General features: G+C 40.8%; 1 protein-coding gene across 5 annotated transcripts in view; it reads right to left on the reverse strand.

Annotated features, from left to right (window-relative positions):
• The window catches only part of PIP5K1B (phosphatidylinositol-4-phosphate 5-kinase type 1 beta), a 105232-nt gene extending 80593 nt beyond the window's left edge, over positions 1–24639 (reverse strand). For 2 of the 5 annotated variants that reach the window (XM_064641015.1, XM_064641011.1), the window contains exons 1-2: positions 24244–24343; positions 20128–20256 (exon numbers count right to left, since the gene is read on the reverse strand). The gene's annotated coding sequence lies outside the window, so the exon portion shown is untranslated. Of the gene's footprint in view, positions 1–20127; positions 20257–24243 lie in introns of all 5 variants that reach the window. The other 3 variants (XM_064641012.1, XM_064641014.1, XM_064641013.1) reach the window with 3 other exon arrangements.
• Between the last annotated feature and the right edge of the window lie 705 nt (positions 24640–25344).

Genomic DNA, 25344 nt, shown 5'->3' on the forward strand with positions numbered 1-25344 from the left:
AAGGTTCCATAAAGTGAAATGGAAAAAGCCCCTCACAATTTTGTCAATGTGTTCCCCCAGGAACAGAGTGTTCTTATGATTTAAACTATACAATGCAATGGTCCATTTTCTGATAAGCCTTACTTGGGATTAATCAGCTGGAACATCTGATTAAATAAATTAAATACCTTTTTCAGCCTGTGATTTTACTGGCTACTGGGTTGGGAATTTTTGTCCAAGGTGACAAACATCAGTATGCTGAACAACACATATTTTTAGATGTATTTATAAAAAATTGCCTTTCAATAGTCACTGTTAGCAGACTGTAGTCCCTGAACCTCTCCATTTTGGAGAATAATGGAATAAGCAGCCTGATAATTAGCTAGGTAAGAGAAAAGGGATATTCATTATTATTTTAGTCTAGATACCTATGCTTTTACTTTATAGAAGTAAAGAGACTGGTCTTCAGTTTTACTTGCAATATGACACAATTATAAGAGCACTGAACGGTAGCCCAGTACTAATTACCAAGGACCACCAAATAAAGAGCAAGAAAACAGCAAGTAAGAACCAGCAAGACTATCCTGCCTGCTTACCCTTCATTATCATTCTAGCAGCAAGGATAGCCCCAGGACAGACAGATTGTCCCTTCATTGCAGGAACAGGTGCATCAGGTTGTTACAAAAGTGGTGATGGTAGTGTGAACAAGCCATTTAAGAAGACAATTGGGAGATAAGCTACAAACCTTTACTGAGATGCTCTGGCTGGTGTGTTTTTGTGTCTGTCTGCAAGTTAGTGTATGTACATGGGAGAGTGACAGAGAGGAAGGCTAGATACTAAGAAGCCTCACAAGGCCAGACTGAAGGTGCTGTCATCACATTAAAAAAAGCTGTTTTAACAAGCAGTGGCTAACCAGCTACTGGTCTGGCATAAAAGCTGGAAAAACTGGACACTATCAATATCTCCCGTCAAAGGAAACAGTTTTCAGTACAAAGCACTAGTTTGAAGATACAGGTCTGAGCTTACATTTTTGCGCAAGAGGATGAAGGACTTGCTAGGGTGATGGCTAGCAAATCAGAAAAAAAGACACACAGACTTAACCCTGCAGCAGATGGCAAATCACTCCCCCCCTCACAGGGACAAGGCAGTAGTCAAGCAATGTTTTTTCAGTAGATGCTTCACTCAGAAGTTTCTCCAAGTCACGGCAGTAATAATGAAGTTTTCTAATCAAATAATCCTTGATCACTTGTTCTACCAAACAATTTGCCTGTTTTGGTACACCTGTCTCTGAACAACCTCTTGCATCAATGGGCCCAGCAGGCCCCAAACTCAAGTTTGGAAGGATCTTCTTCCATACTATTGAGTTTAGGTAGCACAGGTACTTCGCAAACAAATACAGCTCCCAAGAGCTGACATATATCAGGGTGGGTGGACAGAAGAAGAATCTCTAGGGGCATTTCATACCTCCATGAGATGTCTCTCACATGGCACAGGAGAGTGTGTACCCTTCTTTGCTCAGAAATTAGGTTACTGAAACTCTCTGTGGACTACTCTTCACTTTGTTCCTTTCCTTTGCACTGTTTATGCCCTTACTGCAAGAAGAAAACTAAATCCATCTGAAAAACATTTTTTCACTTTGAAGACTTCTATGCATAAAACAGACAGGAAGGGTGCAAGTGAACACATGAGCAATTTGGGATAGGAAAGAAAAGAAACATAAAGAGAAAAACAGGCAAGAAGGGGAGGGAGAGACACAATAAAAGACTGTGCACGGTGGAACTGTGAGGAAAGGAGGAATGGGAAGCAGTAGTGGATGAAGAGCAAGGGAGCCAAAGTAGAAGGAAAATACATGTTAATAGGAAACACATGCATAGGAAAGGCTTTCTGCTTTGGTCTACTAAAAACAGGCCTTCAATGCAATTAAATTTGAATAGTCAAAAGGATACTCAGGAAGGGAAAAAATATATTAAAAAAATCAATAAACAGCTGATAGTATAAAGTTACATTGTAGGGAAGAGAGCAAAGAAAATAAACTTTTTTCATTTCTTTAATTAAGGAAAACAAACAAATGAAAAGCACACCCCCCACACAATTCCAACCACTTTTACATATATATACATATATATGTGTGTGCGTGTGTGTGCACGTGTTTTAGCCACTGCATAGTTTAATGCATCTCTGTGAGGAACACATCAAATACTGCAATATTTGCAGATGGATCCACCTAAATTATTAACTGCATGCATAATTTTGGCTAAAACAAGAGCCATTAGGCAAAGAATTCTGGTGCAAAGTATGAGAGACTTTCACAGGAAATCAGAGGAGAGGGAGATAACACTTCAGAGGAGAGGGAGATAACACTTCAGTACTGTAGCTTAATAAAGAGATGAAAGCTCTACAAAAGCAAACAAATATGCCAAAAGTTCAGCAAGGTAATAAACACTGCTTCTACTTTTTGCAGTACATGCAATATTGGGAAAAATCCTCCTGTATGGTGATTTCAAATACGTTGATCTTTAGCAGGAGATGCTGGTAAAGCATATTTTAAAACCCTGTTAAGCAACTAAGGTTGCGTTACTGATCACAATTGTGGTGACCCTCCAAATGGTGTTTTTCCATACAAAACAAACACAACTGGAAGTCTAGATGCACAATGATCTATAGCAGAAAGTTGCATTTGCATTGTCACTGTGTGAATAATTTGCTGGTTATAAAAGGAACTTTTGAGCTAAGGGAAGCAGCCAAAGGAGCAAGATGCGAACACCTACTTTGCAAAAGTTCTGTGTTACAGTGTTCTTGCAAAGTGGACAAAAGTACCTGTTTCAGTTTCTTTCCTACCTCTGTTACCAGAGGCTAAAATTAGACTCACAGGGGTGTGAGGTTTAAATAAGTGAAGTTACTCTGCAACATGCCATTTTATAATATAGAGCCTTTACCATGGACACCTCATCCTCACGCACCTCTCTCATTATACCATGCAAAAGAGATCACAGATTAAAGGGAACAAAGAATGCATAGTTTTTTTCCTTTAAGTCACATATAAGTTTAACTATAGGCCCTGAGAGATAAATACAGGCTATCAGTATTGTGATTTACATCTCACGGCCACAATTTCAACAAATAGTATTCATGTATGCTTTTTAGTATATAGCAGTTTATAGAATCATAGAATGGCTTGGGTTGGAAGGGACATTAAAGATCAATTAGTTCCAACCCCACCAGCACAGGTAGGGGCCCTTCCCACTAGACCAGCTTTCTCAGAGCCCCTTCCAGCCTGGTCTTGAACACTTCCAGGGATGCAATATCCACAAGTTGTCTGGACAACATGTTCCAGTATCTCACCATCCTCACAGTAAAGAATTTCTTCCTATCTTCTAATCTAAGTCTACCTTTTTCCAGTTTAAAGCCATTACCCTTTGCCCTTGTTACCACCTGTCCTTGTTAAAAGTCCATCTCCGCCTTTCTTGTAGGCCCATTTTAGGTGCTGGAAGAGGCTAGGTCTCCCTGGCGTCTTCTCCAGGCTGAACAACCCCAATTCTATCAGCCTGTCTTCACAGGAGAAGTCTGCCAGTCCACTGATTATCTTTCTGGATATCTTGCACTGGATGTGTTCATCATAGCAGCCTGGATAGGGAAATTGCTGTCCTCCTACTTCAGCGTTGATAAAATTTATATTTGTATAAAACCAAAATACTTTGTATGAAAGTATTTCTATAACTGGATCAGCTTTGTATTCTCTATCTTATATTCATGCTACACTAGCAGTATTAATCCATGTTTTATTACACCACAGAAGGAGCCCACAACTTGTATCTTTGCACAGACATCCGTCCCACACTGTCTGTTGCAAGGCCCAAACACGAAGCACCTAACTCAACATGCAGTGCCTGAGGCCTCTGTTCCTCATTCCACAGAAAAGCAGACACCCTGCAGAAGACTGAATTTTTCTTACAGTGCCTCATCCTTGACACGACATAATTCCTAGCTACAAATATGTCATTCATCAGGTTTGTTCCTTTTTGAGCTCAATGAAATTGTTAAAAAGTGATTTTTCAGAGCGCTCTTTCTTATTCAGCATCTGGACTATCTTTGTGATTTCAAGTGATTTACACTCCTGCTAGACAATTTCTAGCCTAATCTCCGAATTCCATTGTAACTATAATAATGCTCTCAGAAAACTTGAAACACATTTGTTTTTCCCATTTTGCAGCTTGTTGTTATATAATCCTTACCAGGAAAATATATATTTAGTAATAAGGCAAACAATTTCCCCTTTACACCAACACCATGTGTCAAGGAAATTTGTTAATATTTTTGAACAAGAAGATAGTTCTTAAATACATTCCAAGTAGGCTTTTTGCAGAACGTGTGGTTTATCACTGTTAAATTTGAAATATGAGTCCAAGAGCTAGTATCTCAAATTGTACATTAAATCAACGTTACTGTGACAGTATGCTACAGTATGTGTGCTCCTGTATGAGAAAGCTTCATCACTACATTCTTGCAGTCTAACTTTGTCACTGCACACTTCTCTCAATATAGTTTCCTCCTAGCATTTGGCACCAGGTACCATTATTGCCATGGGCCTGTAATATTTTAAAAAATGCAATGATAAAGCCAAGACTGACTAAGTGAATGACAAATGGTCCACATCCACTCCCTTGAGGTGTGTTTCTGGACATTTATAAAATAATTAGGAATATGTTTCAGTGTCATGAGAAGTGGCTCAAAAATAAGAGAAGCAATGTTGCTTCTGAAGAAATGTGTTTTCCTTAATTTCTGCATTACTATGACCTTAATAAAATTACTTTGATGCTTGTCTGCTTGCAGAACCTGCTCCAGTTTAAAAAAAAACTGGAAATACTTAAGTCACAGACTGGACAAAACCCCCACCTCTGCTGCAATAGCTGCCAAAGTATCTTCATAGAATAAAAGCAGCAAAACTAATCCTAAAGAAACAATAGCATATCATTTTGTAAATACACATCTTAATTTTATTTTATTACTTATTAAGAACACAATAAAGTAGTATAAATCCAGTGTCTTCTAGTCTGACAAAACTCAGCCCTCATTATTATTTGGAAAAGCTACTTTTACTCTATATTTATATATACATAAATAAAATTAGCATTTACTCTCATATATATAATACCCCTCTTCTTCCCAGTTTAAGGCATAAATAATGAAAGCCCAACATATTTCACATCAAACACAGGACCCAGGCTACAGAGATCATGTCATCCCAAAGAAGTATATTATGCAAATTTCATGAGACTAAGGAAAACACAAAGATAAACACAAGAGGTAGGAGAGGTAAGTTCATCACTCCAGAAAATCAGCTTGCTAGATAAAGTGCAGGCAAGTGAGTGACTGATACATCCTGCTACAGTGCAGAAGAGCCAGAGAAAAAAATGCATAGTCCTTCAACAGACTAGAAAATGGAAGCTCTTTACATCCACCATCCTTAGCCGGATACTGTCTCTCCAAGATTTTCTACTGCTAAAACCTTTTATCGTCAAATGACATGCACAAATTACCAACAGTGCACAACTCTACAACAGGCACTTCATCTCTGATGAATTGTATTTAAGGAAACACCCTGAGAAAGAAAACTGTAGCTATCTCACATGAAACCTGTTTAAAACTATTTTTTGTTGAGATGGTAGTTTCTGAAGCTGTGTTTAGCATAGACTCAAAACAAACTCCTGGAGTTAAGAAATAATGATTTTCAACAGCTGAAATACTAGAAGGTCCTGGAGGCTGCATCTGCAATATGCTGTAGCTCCAGACAAGACTAAGCCATATCACTTTTTACAAGACGCCAGCAATAAGCACAGAGGAGACATATTTTAAAAACTGAAAAAGCAGATCAGTTTCTTATAATCCTGTATGAAGCTCTAACTGCACTTATTACAATTATTTCAGGAGTTGAATATGCTTCTTGAAACACCATGAAGGACAAGAAACTTTATTTTTCCTGATTTCATTGTTCAGGTTTAAACATCAGTGTTTGCAAACACCTGGGGTACAGCTTTGCCCACCTTGCTTGATAGCCAAGAACACCTGAAAACAGAATGTTTATTGGTTTCATGCCTGCATAGCAAAGCTCTGTGAATGCTTCAGCAGTGTGACTGGAAAGAGTATTTTTCAATTTCAGCATCTGAGTTGCAGAAAAAGTACATTAGGAATTCTAACTTGCTTACAGGAAGCTCTCTTGAGTTACTTCAAGGAGGCCCTATGCACTTTACAAAGCATCTTCTAGATTTCCTTCTAGCAGTGGGACAAGTAGCAAGAGGCGGAATCACTCATGCAGTTGAAGTACAGACACTTGTAGACTAAACAACCTGTGAAGTTTATACATTCAAAACTACAGAATCATACAAGATATGTTCAAGGTCTTACAGGGTCAAAATAAGACCAGAGGGGAAAGTCTCCTTAATCATTCACATATTTTCAAAGAAAATGTGGCTTGAAATTACCTCCTTAGGAGCTATTTTCCCCTCTGTAATTTAAGACAGAAAAAAACTATACCGTAATACTCACAAACTTGCTGTCATCACTTCACTTTTACTAGAAACAACCTTGAATTTAAAAATAGTGCTACTTAGAGCAGAGTTTTGAAAACATAGGAAAATGGCATGTGCTTTTCATCTCCAAAAAAGCAGATATTTAAACCGTAGGCAGACATATTGGGATGAAAGGAAATGCATAAAATGTAAATCCTACCTGAGTTCAGAAAGGTCCTTCAGAAATAAGCTGAAGAATCCTTTTATACATGCACATACGATTTATATACATGCATATTATACATTATATATACATGATATATTACATATTACACCATTTTGTTGTATTACAAAGATGGTTTGGATTGGAAGGGACCTTAAAGGTCCTACCCACCTGTCACAGGCAGGGACACCTTTCACTAGACTGATATTACACATATGTACAATGTACATATACACACACTCACAGATAAAGCTTATAAAAATATAAACAATTTATCACTAACATGCAGTTACAAACTGGAAAAAATCCTCAGCAGAACATAACGTCAGAACTGTGAAATGGAAAAGTAATTTGTTCCCATATAACTCTTATACTAAAAAAGATACATTTTTAATGAAAAGTAGTATAAAAAGTGATAGGAAACTATATAATAACATCATGAAGATATATGCTTACATATGAGAAGATATGTTCTTACAATATCTGAAATACAAAAGAGTATCAAAACAAATATACTACTGTATTTTTTAAAATCACTGCATAATACGAAATACGAACCAGTGAGTGACTGGCAAGTCTCTCCAATACATAGATGATGTTGGAAGCCTGTGAATTTTCATTAAAAGGAATTGATTTTAACTTAGTTTTAGACTGTATTCAAAATAAATTACAATTTTATTCTGTGGCACTGCAACACAATAGATCATTGTTAGACCTGAGTGACTCCTGCCTTTCAAGTCTCTGTATCTTAATCATAGCAACTAAATAGACAAACTACTTTTTGTGGCATTTCTTTAAGTACTTAATTAGCAAAAATTGCTGTCAATTACTGGCATTCTAAGGCTGTATTGCCACACAGAAAGAAAAAATTTGTTGTCAATAGGAGGCACAGGGGCTGCAATGCCAATCATGTTTCATGTACCACATCTAAATCAATCCAGTTCGGGCTGAGTGGGAATGAGAATTTCTCTTCCCAGTGAAACCCAGATACATAGGGATACAGTTTGTGCTTGCACACAGGTTTTTAAAGAAGGCTACGTAATGATTTTTCATGCTAACTCAGCAGAACACAATATAGTTGAGATTATTTTATCTCACACATACAATTCCCAGCATACCTCAGAATACTATTCCTTGCAAGTTGGCTTTTGCTGCTGTTGTCACCTGCCTTTGCTATCTGCTATCAGTACAACAAAGTTAAACTGGAAAAAATGGTATTATCTTTCTCCCTGTATCTTTAGTACCCACTACACACATGTGAAAAGATAGTTCACTGTCTGAGCACTTAGTTCACTGAAATATTTGCTTTTGCTGCAGAGAGCCCTATTCTCTTGAAGACAATGTAAATGAACAGATGGAAGGATCACAAATGACCTTAAAACTTCCCAACATCACTGATGGCTTTGCTAATTATTCAGTGAATGCCAGGTCTGATTCTCACTTACATGAGGGAATGTATGTGGCAGAAGAGAATATATTCTAATACTTTAGAGGCACAAATAAAAAAGTCACCTAACAGAGCATATGGCATGAAATACATGGTCAAGGTCTGTGGAGTGTATGCAGGAAAATGGACACATTATGAACAACCAACCCATATTTCTAGCTCTAAGGAGCACTAGGCCTCACTTGACGTAACTTTGGAGGTTGCAAGCTGTGTGAAAACTGTGTGTGTTTATACTTACAAACGGTGTGAAACGCTGTGTTTATAGTTGTTAGCTGTGTGAATACTGTATGTTTATAGTTGTAAGTTATGAGGAAACTGTGTGTCTATAGTTGAAAGTTGTGGGAAAATGGAGATAAAGGGACACCTGGAAAGCCTCGGGAAAGTCCCTAAAGGCGGATCGATAGGAGGGAATTTGGGTGGTACGAATGATGTCAGGACTCGTGAACAGAGCATTAGAACCAATGAACTGAAGGCATGAGACACGTGCACAGACTGAGCTATCCGATCACCTTGTTGTAATCACATATCCGGGAAAAGCTAACTGTATAAAAGTTAACTCCTTTAAATAATAAATTGGACATCATCTGATCATATTGATCGTCTGTGCATTGTTCCTGAACTCTTGCCGTCCATAAAGATTAGATAACAAAGATGTTTTACAAGTCAAAATCAACTCTGCACACTGCTGGAGTTTCTTAGAAACCCTAAAGCACAAGCAGTCTCACAGCCTGCATTTCCTTACCCTGCATATAGACACATAACAGGCAGAGTGCTCCGCTCTGCTGCAGTAACAAACTGCAAGAAACACAATATAGACAGAGGTCTCATCACAGGACATTAGCCTTCCCAGTACTCTCTACACTATACTCCTTCTTTTTGTCAGTTAGCCCTTAAAGGTACATCTCTTGCAGCTTGCTTGTTTAGTCCTTAAGAGTCTTTCATACAATGAGCTGAACTTTTGCAATCCTCACTTGTGCCAGAAGAAACCGCAGTGACTCAGCAGATCTTATGGGGTAAGCCCTGATTTACTCCTCATATCCTAGGTTTTAAGGGACAGCTTGTTGCAGAGGATTAAATTGAACTTGACAATCTAAGTGTAAGTTTTTAATAAGCAAAAACTTGTTTAGCCCAGGCCTTATATGCTGCACTTTATGAAATGCTTTTACCTCCAGTGCCTTGACAACAAATCTACGCAACCAGAACTGAGGCTACAAGAATCAGCTGCAGCTTGCTGAACTACTCATTTCCACATAATGGATAGCTTCAATTCTTCAATAAAAGTTGCATCAAGTATGCTTTATAAAAATTGTGTTTGCAAATTTACATTTCATTTTAACTGTGAAGACACAGTATCCAGCAAACCTCATAAAACCTTTAAGAAAACCACTGAAGAATTTTATTTCTCACCCTTCCAAATTTGGAGATGCTCCTGCAAGTCCCACACTCGAGTATATTACAGACATACTACCATTCTTACCTTGTAGGTTCATACTACACGGTATTTCTCAGAGTTTGCAAAGCCCATTATAAACCTAATTTATAGCTGATATGTGGAAGCAACAAATTCACAGAATCAATGTTTATACTGAATACTTCTGAGGTCCCACAAAAACCTCTGCTTTCCATCTCCCTGTCTCAGCAGGGAGGTGATTGTTGTTTCTATTAGCCAAAGCATCACCAAAACACCCAAGTCAAAAATTGTTTGCTTCCAGCTTTTTCAGCTTAAGCTTTGTCTCTAAATGTAATAGTCCCCACTGTGTCAAATGTACTTTGCATAAAAACATAAGATAGAAAATACTAAGAGCACTGCAAGCAAACATACAAGTATTTCATGTGGTTGCTACTGAAACACAGTTTTAACCCAAGCACTTACTAAATTCCAGTCAGGCTCTTGTCACTAGGATCCCTAGAGATTATTGCAAATGGAAAAATTAAGTCTCATTTTTCACTATGCCTAATTACTTACCCTGTCAAACTACTTCATAAACCCCCACATTCCTAGCAATTTTCATGTAATTTGTGATGCTTCAGCACAATATTACAGTGTCACAAACACTGATAAAAATACTTACATTTCAACAAACAAGCCCCTGAAAGAAACATATGTCCCTGTAATTAGACCTCAAGTTCAACGTAAAACTCCTTCTGCTTTGAAGGTCTATGTAAAAATCAAGACATTGTTCAACATCAGCCAACAAAAATATCCTAAGGCATATTTTGTTTTTAACTCAACTTTTGTGAACCATACTTCTCATCATGGACTTTACCATCATTTGCAGGTATAGTAAAGCAAAACTAAATTCTTCTGTTCATGTAATGCTGTGACCAAAAAAAAAATTCAAACCCAAATAAACAACTTATAAATTACTTCCTATCACAGTCTGATATTACACATCTAGCTTCAGCTGAAGGCAGCGGAAATTGTTACTGGCATCTTAACCTCCAGTTTAACCATTTCAAACAGATGGCGTACTTGTGTGCTTTCATAATTTCCACAGCTAATGATGTTACCCTGATATTGCACATTAAGTCAGAAATATACCAAACATCAAGACTGAGGGAATTTCAGATCATAATTCAGCTGCATAAATTCAACCCAAAATTTTATATTATGAACAACATATGAATAGATCAGATAATTTCAGATTAAAATAAACCGAATGTGATTATTTTAGATTTAAGCTCTTCTTTGAACCCCTACAACCAAGGCAGTTTCCTTGAATTTTGCAAAGAGCTATGAGCAGCTTGACACTGCTGTCTTCCACTGACTTCCGAGGCCTTTCTGATCATAAAGTCAGCCCGGTGTAGGGATGCAGTCATAAACAGGTAAAATTCAGCTATGGTAAGAGCTGCAATAATGTCACACATGGAAAAAGTTTTAAAGACATTTTATCTTGAGACTTAGAGACTTTCACTATTCATTTTATGAGTTAAACACACAGACCCAAACCAGATAGAGATTATGAGTGTACATCAGTTCTTTATGGTACCATGTTACACATACCCCAGACGCCCATCTCCTCACAATGATTCATCTGCATCCACACTGCACTGATGTCTGCCTTCTGCCAGCTGTGCATGGGGCACATCTGAGCAGACCCCTGTGCACAAGGCTGATTTAGGGCACTGGCAAGGCTGCCACTGGGAAAACTGCTAGTCAGGGTCAGAGGGGTCTTTGTCCACATAAAAGAAACATGGGCAAGTATGGAAAAGCTATGACCAGGCAGAAGACCCATTTCAATCTGCATCAGAGCACATACCTACCCTTAGCGGAGACTTCCCTTGTTTGCCCAAAGAATACCCAGACAGATCTCACCAGTTCAGCTCCTCCATGTGTGAGAGGGACAGAGTGTGGATGAAAAGAAGCCTGTGCAGGAAACTAACAAAAGGAACATGAGCAGTGGGACCACACAAAAGGGTACTGACTTTCTGTTGTCACAGATTGTTACTTCATAGCAAATCTGGAAACATGAATCGTGTTTCTTGAATCCTGAAATGTGAATCAAGTAGTAAGATGCAAAGGGCAATTTTGACTTTCAGGCAGTCTCTCCAATGTCTATGCACAAACTGGGAGGAGTCAAGATGAGTGATAAAGGTAAGTGTACTTAGTAATTGTGCATAACTTCAAGGCTGCTTACTAGTTAATAATTGACCTCCACATATGGTCAAACAGTTGTTAAAATTATCATTTTTACACCATAGGTAAATAAATAAATTCAAGAACCAAAAATATAAGGCAGGATGCTCCTATAATGCACAACTACTTTAGGGCTGTACCAACTCACAGTTTGATCAAAAATGCACTTAAACTACAGTGATCTTTCTTGAGCAGGTTCAAAGAAGAGCTGTGCAGTACACAACTACTGTAGAAATCCTTACACAACTCTTCCTTTAGAGAAAATAAGGCAAAGAGGGTACTGCTCTCAGATAATCACCTTGACATGTCAATCCTCCACCCTCTAGAATTCCTGTAACTTCTGTGACATAAAGCACGTGAAGCAGAAGCTGGGTAGGTTCAAACACTTTTCAAAAGTATGAAAAGACCAAAATAAACTCAGAGGTCAGTAACATGCAAGACATGCTCTGTTTGTGCTTTAGTACAATGAAGCCCAGGTTCCAAAGAAACCTAGCTAAATCTAGAAACTGGAGTCCCCAAAGGCAGAGCAGACCATGGCCCTTTTTCTTTATTAACAACATTTCTAATTATTCATACAATACGAAAAAGCTGTTAATGTACATTGCTGAAACACAGTGATAACAATCTCCTTTCTTGGTGTTGCACAGTAAGTTCATCTTACAATACTATCAGCCTTCCCACAGGAAGCACAGTATCTTTTAAAATTAGGAAAGAGCCAAGTGCACGTCACAGATTCTCCTTTATAAATAAACTTATAAAGAGAAGGGAAAAAGTCAGAAGAGTAATCAGCAGTGGAATAGTTTAATGACTTACTGGGTTACTACTGGAAAGGGGAAGGAAATTGATCACTTCAGCTGCTAACAGAACACAATCTCAAGTTGAGAACGAGTAACTATAAAGAGTACTTTCAAATGTGTTTCTTCTTTTCTCCTGAAGCTTTGTGTGCTCACTTTTGGCTAACTACAGCACAACAGGAAGCCCTGTGCTCACATAATGATAACAACCCGGTCTGCTGAGGTAAAGAGACAAAAATGAAGGAAACACTGCCCTCATTGCAGGCTCTGTAGGGGCTGTATTGCCTTCTGTGGGGCTGTAGATGACTTAATTCATTGCTCAAAACCTCCAGTTTTGCTACTCTGCTACAAACAGCTAGTCAAATAACACAGTTCTAGGTAGGATCTGTCTGTTTGCATTAACACTTCAGGCTCCAATACAAGTGTATGCAAAGCACATGACAAAAGTCACACCTAAATATACACCAACACACACCAAAACCTGGTATGTTCTCTATCAGGATAGTAACATAAAGGAAGAGAGGTAACCTTGTAAACACTAAACAAAAGCATGGGACATCCATAAAAAACCTCCAGTCTAGATAGACACTGCCTATTTTGCATGAGAACACCACAGTACACTGAATCTGCTGTTTCATATGCAGACAATTAAAATATTTCTCCACAGACAGGTCAAAATTAGTTGCCCGTGTTCTACATTATTTCAGACAGAGAGCTTGGGATTGAGCAAAGATGACAGTTTACAATACTTCAGGACTTAATTAAAGCTTTGAGGGCTAACAAGGAGGATGCTCCTCCTACTGTTGGAATTTCTTTTTTCAAACACTTAAGCATAAGACTTAGAATAAAACATCCTTAAGAATACATTTCAGATGAGAAGCAGTACACAAATCATCTTAACCACAATATTTATAAACTACTCATTCCTTAGTCCTGGCTCTGAAAAAAATATATATATTAAAAAAAGAAGTTAATTCAACAATGAACATTTTAGTAGGTATTCCTATATAGATGAAACAAAAGCAATTTGCCATTAACATTGTCATTTAAGATGTTCTTCTGATTGAATAGATAATTTTATTGAAGAGGTCTGAAACTCTTCTCAGTATCATCACTAAAACTTTTCCTAAATTCATTGTTTCATCTAGTTACAGCAGAATTTTAGAAGGCACCTTAAAATTACATAGGTATTTGTGTTTTAATTTTAGGTACTTTTATTATCTCATGCTTGGATTCCATTATTTGCACACCATGTAATAATATTCTATGGGTGTTTTTCTGTCTAGAAAACAGATGCCAAGCCGCCTCTTTAAAAATGCCATCTCTGCTTTCTGTGTATGCTAAGAAATCGACAGGCCAGAAGACAAAAGTAGTCCCAGCAGCTCCACATCTCTGTATGCAATCAGCATCACAAATTTCAGCAGAGATCTAACAACCACAGAAAAAGTGATCATGAAAGACTGTGATGCATACTCATCCACATTCCCAGGAGTTTCAGACCATTTCTAGTGGAAAGACCAGCAAAGTAAGGTTCCAATTTAGATTTCTATTGCCACTGAGAAACACATAATAATGTTCTTTCCATTGCAATACTTTAGAGTCCTACTATAGTGATCTATGAATAGCTGGAAAAAGGTTTATAGTGTAAACAAAATCTGATAACATTAAACATACAAGTATCATTATTTAACGAGATGACTTGTTACATCATCATGTTTGTACTAAAAACAAAACCAGAAGCTGTGGAATCTCATGAGAAGGTTTTCTGTTTGCTAGCCAAAAAGATCATCATAATACTTCCTTTGTTTTCATGTTGAACAAAGTGATTTAACTTGGTGGGACATCTCTCTTTCCTCCAAGGAGCTTCCACTACCATTCTGAATGTGGAGCTTCTTTTCCATTAAGTGGAGTGGGGTATAAAGGACTGAAGTACTGGTACTTCAAAGGCTTCTGTGTGTGTTTGTCTTCATGCACTGCAATACATCTTATACAGTTATCCATACTGACTTCCACATCACTCAAAATCAAGCAAAGACACATGTTTTGGCAGAAATTGTGTACTCAGTTTTGTCTTAAGGGTGTGCTCCTTTGTGCAAGGTTGAGCCACACATGCCTTTTTCTTTCCAGACTACTTATTTATCCACAGAAACACTGCTGTATCCACAGAAACACTGGAGATGGGTCAGCTGAGTAAGAGGCACTCTCCACATCACACAAATCAGAACCATCCCCTCTACTCTCTGAACAGACATATCACAAAGAAATACAGAGAAGACCCCAATCAGCGTCTGCAAGTGTGGATCTGCTGATTATGGTTTGCACTATGAAAAGTGTAAAGGTATAGTAATCTTTACCTTGACTCATACACCAAAACACTACACTGCATGGCAATCTCTCTAACAGCATAGAAGGTAAATTTTAGCCCCTCCATCCTCAGAGAAACCTTTCCTAATATGGTCAGCAAACACACTGAAGAAAAAAGTCTGAATAGGACTATTTATTTTCTTAGCAATGTTTTCTTAGAATGATGCATAAAAAATTGTACATTCAGAAAAATCAGTACACAAGTCCTCTCAAATTTGTAAAACCTTAGAGCAAGAAAAACAGACACTAAAGACCAAGGGCAATAAGAGAGCTGGCACATCTCTCGACTAGGCTGTGGATGTCAAATTTGACACTGAAGTAACTTTAAGAAACAAAGTGATCCAAAAAACTTTGTCAGAACCAAACAGCAGTACTGAAAACAAAGTTCAGTGTTCTTACTTGAGACAGTTTTGGTTCCATGTATTGCTACCCGCCACGCTGTAAACTTGGCCATGGCTCATACAAACAGTGCATTACTCTCAGCAAAAGGCTTTGACTCATGACACATTAAGACCAAGACTTTAATTAGGTACAAAAGGGAGAGAGCATTTGCAGACACTTTCAAGGCAGAAAGTTATCTTAGAAGTAACCAGGAAATCCCAGAATCTTTCCATGTAGTTCAATAATCCTTTGAAAATTTTCAAATATAGCTCTAACAGGAAGCCCAAAAATTTTTAAACTCCTTTTTAATAGTCCTACAATTTTACAGCTTGGGTTAGAGAAGGTACATAACAGTGAAGATTGCTCTCTTGGCCCCAAGTAAATAACTTCATGAATCTTCTAATTGGAGATAGGCAGCAGTGATGACTGCAATGGATTTGTACATTACCCAAATGAAAACTTGGCTGCTTCCAGTTTCTCTGGGTCATGAGTGCTTAGAATGTTTTACCAGCAACTGAGTTTGCTTGCAGGGAAAAAAAGGCAAACAAAGAAAACACATTTCCCAAATTTTGTAAGCTAGCAGATGATAAACTGTGCTCCAAATCACTCAGAGACCAGGAGAAATCTTCCGTAAGCTAAAAAAAAACACAAAAAAACCCAAAAACCAAACCATTTGACTCACAGCCTGTGACTCTACTATTGCCATCAGTAATGAGGAAAAGACAGTCTTAGACATGCTATCTTGTTCACTTAGTCCTCTTCATGAACTGAAAAAAAAAAAAAATCGAACTTACATTTGGAGAAGAAAAAACAGTTTGTAATGAACCCAAGAGGAAAGACTTATTTGCTCTCATGGTCTAGTGGCTAATGGCAGGAGACTTCACAAGAGTTTACATAATTAAATGGAAGTACCATTCCAACACTGGGAAACCTTTCTGCACATGGCAGTCAGCAAAAGCAGCAAACACAGAACAGAGGCCAGCACAGAACAGCCTCAGTAGAGGGCTGGGACTCCCATCAGGTTGCCACCCTTGGTATCTCTCTGCTCCCCCAGCTGCTGCTGCTGGCAATAGCTACGCTGAGACCTGCTAAGTGACAAGCACACTCCTGCTACAATTAATCACAGAATCATAGAATTGTTTGGGTTGGAAGGAACTTATGGATCATCTAGTTCCAACTCCCCTGGCCACTAGACCACATTGCTCGGTGCCCCATCCAACCTCGCCCTGAATACTTTCAGGGACAGAGCATCCACAATTTCTCTACGCAACTTGTTCCGGTTTCTCATCACCTTCACAATAAAGAATTTTTTCATGATATCTAATGTAAATCTACCCTCTTTCAGTTTAAAGCCATTCTCCCCTGTCCTATCACTACAGGTCGTTACCAGAAGTCCCTCATCAGCTTTCTTACAGGCCCCCTTTATGTACTAGAAGACTGCTCTAAGGTCTTCCTGAAGCCTTCTCTTCTCTAGGCTGAACATCCCCATTCAGCTTGTCTTCATAGGAGAGGTGCTTCAACACTCTCATCATCTTTGTGGCCTTCCTTTAGACTTGCTCAACAAGTCTGTGCCCTTGTTGCCCCCCCCCCCCCCCCCCCAAGCTGGACATAGCATTCCAAGTGAGGTCTCACCAGAACAGAGTAGAGGGCAAAATTCCCTCTCTCACTCTCCTGGCCATGCTGCTTTGATGCTGCCCAGGATGTGGTTGGCCCTTGGGCTGCAAGCACACATTGGTGGCTCATGTCCAGCTTCTCAACCACCAGTACCCCAAAGTCCTTCTCTTCAGGGCTACTCTCAATCCATTCTCCACCCAGCCTGTATTTGTGCTCGGGATTGCCCCAACCCAGGTGCAGGACCTTGCACTTGGTATTGTTGAATTTCATGAGCTTCACATGAGGTTCTTAAGCATCCTACTAGATGACATCCCTTCCTTCCAGGATGTTGACCACACCATCCAGTTGGTGTTGTTGGCACACTTGCTGAGGATGCAGTTGATCCCACTGTTGCAAAGATGCTAAGCAGCGCCAGTCCCAATACCAATACCCGAGGACGCCACTCATCACTGGCCTCCATTTGCACAATGAGCCTTTGACTGTAACTCTTGAGTGTGACCCTTATCCACCAAATCCATGTCTCTTCAGTTTAGAAACAAGGATGTCATATGGGACAGTGTTAAATGTTTTGCGTGTCAGTTGCTCTTCTTTTAACCACTCATTCCATTACACCTTTGTAGAGTGCCATCAAATTTTCAGGCACAATTTACCCTAGTGAAGCCATGTTGGCTGGAACCAATCACCTCCTTATTTTCCACATGCCTGAGCATAGTTTCCAGGAGGATCTACGCCATGATCTTGCTAGGCACAGAGGTGAGACTGACTGGCCTGTAGCTCTGAGCAAGTTTGAGCTGGCTTCCTGCCAAGTCTCCAAATGCTCAGTGAAAGCCCCTGCCCTCCTTCCCCCTTTGGGCAAAGAGAGGAAAGGAAAAAAAAAATTATAAAAACTGAGAGAAACCGAAATCAACTGGATTATATAAAAAATATATATTTACAATTATATATATTATTTGAATATATATATTGTACACATAATAGGGAGCTCCCGAGGGGGAAAAAGGGAAAAGGGGGAGGGGGAAACAGGGATAAAAACTAAAAACAAATATCCTCCAAATACGCCCGTTAATAGAGAGCTTGCGGATAAGCACAAAAAAAATGGATTAAATACTTCCCTGAATGGGACAGCAGAACTGGTCGAGGCACCAGCCAACTTCCCCACGCCTCCTGGAGGGACCGGAGATAACGGCAGGTCTGAGCAGCAGGCCCTGGCCTATACAAGCAAAGCCCGTCTATGGAGAGACCTGTCACCTTCAGCCACTGGAAGAGAGAAGAGAGCGAACTCTCTTATCTGCACCTTTTTATATGTTGTGTTACGGAAAGAGATGATATGGAATAGTTCCTTAGATTTCTGACCCCATTGCTAAGGAAGGCCTAAAAAATCCAAGAGCCAACCCACTAAAAGCTCCTTGTAGTTAAGCTATCATTTACCTGCATGGATGTATCCTCTGGCATTTAGCTGACTCACACTGGTACTCAGGCCAAGAACTTCTTTCAAAAATAAACTCAGCAGGAGAAAAAAGCAAATAACTTTCCCAGATAGTGAGGGATGGGAAGTTCTGGGTACAAAACAGTCCAAGAAGAATCCAGCCCATTCACAACTTGGCAGGCACCGGTCTCACCTTGGGCTTTGCTACAGAGTAGCAAAGTAGCTACTTTTTCTACAATTAGCAGCAACAAGGAGGGGAAAAGCCCAAACAGGCACAGAAAGCGAGATTCAGACTGGGAACATGGTGAAGGCAACAGCTCTTGCAACCAAGCAACAAGTTTCTCTCTCCTGAATAGATTACAGGAACACCAACAGCAATCTCACGTTACCTTCTCAAGAGCACTCAAGGTCTCACTCCATCAATTCCGCTTCTCTTACGCCTCTCCACTGCTATTTACACCCCCCACAGCACAACCCCACAAATGCGGGTTGAACCTTCAAATTGCACCAGTTAAAGAGCCAGTTGAACATCACTAATTTCTTTTGTTCTTGCAAAGTTATTTTTAATCCACATCAGTTCAGTGATCTGATATTATCACAAAGCTTACCAACAGTTGTGCAACCACAGCCAAAAGAGTGGCAAACTGCCATAACAGCTGTAGTATTTTTAAGTCAGCTTTGGTGCTGAAGGGAACATCCCACTAAACTGCACTGCTCATCAAGCTGTAAACTTAAATGTCAGAAGTTTCCTTCAGTTCAGATGGCACAGCTATGTTTCTGGAGTTGTGAACAAGACTTAATAACTGTAAACTGCTGCAAATAACAGCAATATTTGTACTATTGAATTGTGCAGATTTTTTTAAGTATTTGTGCAATTAAAGCATCTTTATATTTGTGTCCACTATGCTTAAATGTAACTGTGATCATAAACCAGAAGCTCTAGACAAAGGACATCAAGACAGACCTTTCAATTTATATTTTCCCTTGCCAGAAAACTGCCAATTCCTAAGTTTGTACAGAGATAAAAGGAGCCAAGTGGAACCCAATTCCAGAAGCCTGATATTTTTTTTCATAGGATGAGTTCTATGATGCACAGTGAACTTCTCTCCACTAGGAGAGGATAAAAATCATTGTACTATCACTGGGTGATCACCTGCAGACACATGCTTCTTATACAGCACTGGATGAATCTTTCAGCCTCTGTGCCTCAGTTCCACAGTGTGCAATATGTGCATTCCCTGGCCTCAAAGAGACATTTTTAAAAGTATATCATTATCTCTAGAATTTCAAATACTGCAATAACAAGGATCTCATGAAAACAAAAGGGTACCAAACGCAGGGGACTGGCCAGGTGGCATGCAGACACAAAATACATAAATCTTGAGCTAAGGGGGCTAGCAATAAAAATGAGCACAGTTAATAAAATGGCCATCGCACAGTACCTGCATTATTAGACAAAAGCATCCTATGACTGTGCACATACACAACACTACACAAAATTTTGCAAGTAACTTGCTTTTTGACTATGATGCAGATCATAGCTGTGACACATTGAAGAAACTGCTGCTAGCTTACTCTTACTTTTAGTTTCTATAAATCTCATATTTCAAAATACAAAACACAAGCACATCTAGACAACAGTGAAAATATACAAGGCACTTGCAACACCTACAACTTTCTCTATTTCACTGATCACAAATAAAACAGCCAGTTTTACAGCAAGGAGAAAATAACAACAAAATGGTAAATACAGTACCTCACAACAGGCTGATAGTTTTCTAGTTCACAAGTGGGAGAGTGGAAGATAAAAAGTGAAATTTCCAGCTCATTGAAGGAGGACTTGAAGTTTCTTGCTCACATACAAGGAGAAAAACCTCTTTTTGCACTGTACCAATGTAAAGAATAAGACAAGACACATGACCACATAAGCACAGCAGGAATCTGCAATGACAAATCAGACACTTGATCTATTTAGAGAAAATTAAATTTAGAATATCAGTGGTGAAGGCCCATGTGAGAGACTGAAATGTTAAGGGTTAATGACTCAAACAATCAGCCTATTATTAACAAGAACCTTCAGCAGTGGGTTATAACAGCCCATAACAAGTAGGTACAGTACAAAATTGATTCAAATACAAATTACACTTAGAGAAGGAATGGCCCAAGCTGTACCTAACACTGGATGGCAGAGGAGACATGAACAGTATGTTCCCAATCCCTGCTTAGTACTGTCAGCAAAGACTTCATTTAGAAAAGCATTCCATTGCTTTTAACTTCTGTAGAGTTTTCTATTAAGCAGCATGGAGTTTTAAATAATAAAACATATACCAAGCTGCTAATTTTTATGCTTTTAAATGCACATTTTATTTTGCTTGATCAGCGAAGTTTGCTTTTTAGCTTCCACAGTATATAAATTTCAAATACGGCACCACATAATTACCAGCAGTAGAATCACAGAATATTTTAGGTTGAAAAAGACACTTAAGATCACTGAGTCCAGCTGTTAAGCTAACCATGCCAGGTCCACTACGAAACCATGTCCCTAAGTACCACATCTACATGTCTTTTGAATACCTCCAGGGATGGTGACTCAGCCACTTCCCTGGGCACCCTGTTCCAAAGTCTGACCACCACTATTTTTTCCTAATATCTTATCTAAACTCCCTTGGTGCAGCTTAAGGCCATTTCCTCTTGCCCTATCACTTGTTACTTGGGAGAGGAGAACAAGCCCCACCTAGCTACAACCTCCTTTCAAGTAATTGTAGAGAGCGATAAAGTCTCCCCTGAGCCTTCTTTTCTCCAGACAAAACAATCCCAGCTCCCTCAGTTGCTCCTCATAGGATTTGTGTTCCAGACCCTTCACAAGCTTCACTGCCCTTTCTCTGGACTCACTCCAGCACCTCCATATCTGTCCTGTAGTGAGTGATGGGCCCAAAACTGAACACAGGATTCGAGGTTAGGCCTCACCAGTGCCAAGTACAGCAGGAGAAGCACTTCCCTGGGTCCTGCTGGCCAAACTATTGTTGATATAAGTCAGGGTGCCACTGGCCTTCTAGGCCACCTGGGCATTCTGTTGGCTCATATTCAGCTGCTCCCCACCAGCACCCCCAGGTCCTTTCCCACCAGGCAGCTTCCCAACCACTCTCCCCCAAGCCTGGATTGCTGCCTGGGGTTGTTGTGACCTAAGAGCAGGACCCAGCACTTGGCCTTGTTGAATCTCATGCCACTGGCCCTGGCCCATCTATCTAGGCCTGTCCAGATCCCTGTGCAGGGCCTTCCTACCCTCCAGCAGATCAGCACTCCTGCCCAACTTGGTGTTGTCTGTGTACTTACTGAGGGTACACTTGATCTCCTCATAATAAAAATCATCAATAAAATATTAAATAGAACCAATACTGAGGCCTGGGAAACACCACTTGTGACCAGCCACCAGCTGGATGTAAATCCATTTACCACCACTCTCTGGGCCTAGCTATCCAGCCAGTTTTTTTAACCAGCAAAGAGTGCACCTGTCTAAGCCATGGGCTGCCAGTTTCTCAGGAGAATGATGTGGGAGACAGTGTCTAAGGCTATCTACTAAAGTCCAGGTAGGCTATATGAACAGCCTTTACCTAACCCACTAAGCAGGCCACCTTCTCACAGAAGGTGAACAAGTAAGCAAAGTAATAACACTGCAACACCAACAAGTATACCTTGTTCAACTATTGTGTAAGACAAAGGCAGGCTCTCAGTAATTGCTAGCACAGCACGTATCATGGAGGGTGCTGAAGCTGTGCCAGAGTTTATCCACCCTTAAAACAAAACGTGAACTGGGGGGAGAAGGGGAGGCAGCGTCTTACAGACAGGTGCCTAAGGAAAAGCTTTTGCCAGTTTCTACCCTAAAGGAGGCAAGAATGCCAAGACACTTAAAGTGCCTTGGTTACACAGAACATAAACACACAGATTAAGTACAGCACATTCAGGACTGCACGAATCAGTAAGCATATTTTCAATAGTATATGGAGCACATTATGTGACGACAGAGGAAGTACTTTTTGTAGTTTCTAGCCTATTCTGTTGGTGTCAGAAGTAAAAAAAAGAAATGCCTTAGCTACCTAAGAAGATAAGAAACAACACTAAGAAAAATCAGCACAATTCCACAAACACACACTATTGCAGTAAACCACGTTTAAATTTTCCCAATATCAAGAACACCCAAACACATAACTAAAGACAGCCTTAAACCTGCACCAAATGAACTCGGTGAAAGAAACCTCCTGCTGTTTTTAATGATTCAAGGATCAATTCCTAAATTTAGAATATGATTTTCAACTCCCTGTTTTATGTAATTTGGGGAAGGGAAGAATCCAGTAAAGAGATGAAATACAGTAAAAATTAATTAAGAGGAACATTTTTACAGTTGTTTTATTTTTCCCTCAATAAATAAATTATTAGAAACTGATCTTTAAAAACAAAAGAGATGCAAATAATTGTGTTCAATTTTGGTTTTCTTGAATCAGTTTTGAGACAGGTATAAGGAAAAGACCCAATCGATTACGCATAGGAAAAAGTATCCAGATGGAGAAAGAGATGTGACCAATTAAGCACTATTTATGTTGTGGAAGAGTCAGAGTAACAACCACATTAGGCATTCATCAGAATATGTATTCTCTGCTTTGAAGGTGGAAAAATTTTGAGATCATTTAATGAACTTTGTTGTAAAGCATCTCCATCATAATAAACATCCCATAAATTTACATTGAGATATAAAAAAAGCCCAGTGGATTCTACTGTATACATTCATGAATTCTCAAACTGCCAATGCCCCTTATGTTAGGTTCATTTTAAGAAGAGTTTCTGTAGTTTTAATTTTGATCTGAGCCCTCCTCCACCTTACATTATCCAAATGTTAGCTCAAAATATTTACACAAATACAAAACTCTCATCATTTTGTTAAATGGAAGGAAACAAACCCACTGTTTCTTCACCATATGGAATATCCTTCTAGAAGCAACATGAAACAAGTATATTTACATTTCCTTTGGGAGAGCTAACAACATCCATACCAAGTTTTCCTTAAGCAACAGCTCGTACCATAGTTCAGCTTTGAAGAGACAGCATTAAAGAGAAAAGGGCGCGGGTGACAACCCAAAAACCTCTGATCACTTAAGCAGGATACTGGATGCTACTTTATGGTAGTAACAGGTAAGTTTACTATTTAAAGACTTTCCTGCTGACGGATCCTATTCAGCAAAATCAGCGTCTTGGGCAGAGACGCCTCAGTCCAGCCCCTCTCTCTCCGCGGCAGCGCCCAGCTGGACCTCCAAGGGGACGGGCTGCGCGCACCTGGAAAAGCCCGTTCAGCCACAGCACAGTTCAATCCTGAAAGAACTAGCGCCTCAGGCATGCAGGAACCTACTCCTCACCATTCTCTCACAGGCTGTTGGGTATGTTTTTTCCTTAAAAAGCTGCAGTCCCACAATTACTAGACTTAAAAGTCTGTGGAACTTCACAGAAACACACATACACACACACACACCCCAAAACAACCAACACACACACAAAAAGCACAGGACTGAGACACGTTTTCTGCCAGTCCTTTAAGGCCTCGGGTGCCGGCGGTGCTCCCGGCGGGGACAGGGACTCTCCGCTCCCGGCGCGGCTCAGCACCTGCCCCAGCCCGGCTCCGAGGCCCCGTCGGCCTCAAACCTGCGCCACCCGCCTTCTCCCACAGCCCCGCTCCCCGGGGCCGAACCGAACAGCCCTACAAAACGCAGCCAGACAAACCCGGAGAGCCCTCGCCGCAGTTCCCGGGCACGCCGCGCCCGCCCGGCGGGGGGACCCACGGCACGGAGCGCCCGCGCCGCCTGCACCGCCCGCGCCCAGCCCTCACCGCCGTCTGCGGGGCGTCCGCCCCCCGCAGCCTCTGGCGCCCGGCCGAGCCGCCCAGGACGGAGCGGGGACCCCCCGCTGCCGCCCCTGACCCTCCCGGCCGGCAACGCCGCACTCCCCTCACCTCCAGCGCTGGCGGATGGCGGCAGGAGGCGGTGCTGAGGGAGGGCTCCTCCCGCGAGCGACTCTTTACGCCCGTCCGTCCCATGGGCGAGACGGCGGGACAGCTCGGTGGGCGCCCGGAGAGCCCTTCCCGCTAGTCCCGCGGCCCTGGCCGCCTTCCCTCGCCCTTTGCCGGCTCTCGCCCTGCGGGTGCGGGTGCTGGTGCTCTGGGCGCAGGAGGTTGTTTGCGGCGCGGGGGCGGGGGAGCGGCTGGGGGTTGGCCGTCCCGGGTCCGCGGGAGACACGGCTGCGAGGGGCCGTAGAGGGCTGCGAGCTACTCTGAGGTGCGAGGCTGTGGTGGTGCACAGAAGTGTGAGAGCACCTGTTGGCCCGTTCTGGCAAAGGGAGCTCTGGCTCCATTGCCAGCCCACTGTTTATAGAATCATAGAATGTTGAGGGGTTGGAATGGACCTTAAAGAACATCTAGTCCCAACTGCCCCTGCCGTTAGACCTCCCATTAGACAAGGTTGCTCAAGGCCTTATCCAGCATGGCTTTGAACGCTACCGGAGTTGGGGCATCCACCACCGCTCTGGGCAACCTGTTCCAGTGCCTCACCATTCTCACAGTTAAAAATTTCTTCCGTATATCTAGCTTAGATTTCCCCTCTTTCAGTTTGTACCCATTACTCCTTGTCCTATCACTACAGTTCCCAATGAAGAGTCCCTCCCTGGTTTCCCTGTAGGCCCTCTTCAGATACTGGAAGGTTGCTGTGAGGTCTCCATGCAAACTTCTCTTCCCCAGGCTGAACAACCCCAACTTTCTCAGCCTGTCTTAGCCCCTATTCTCAACCACTGTTCAGGGTTGAATCTGTCAGCCTGGACTGGGAAGTTCACCTTCCTTACCTTTCACTTCATTTCTCCAGTATTGCACTCATTCATTGCACATGAGCTTCAAGTACTGCCAGTCATATAGAGCTACTTTTGGGCTGGCCACCAGGAG

This window comes from Pseudopipra pipra, chromosome Z (assembly GCF_036250125.1).
Source record: "Pseudopipra pipra isolate bDixPip1 chromosome Z, bDixPip1.hap1, whole genome shotgun sequence".
NCBI classification, from domain to species: Eukaryota; Metazoa; Chordata; class Aves; order Passeriformes; family Pipridae; genus Pseudopipra; species Pseudopipra pipra.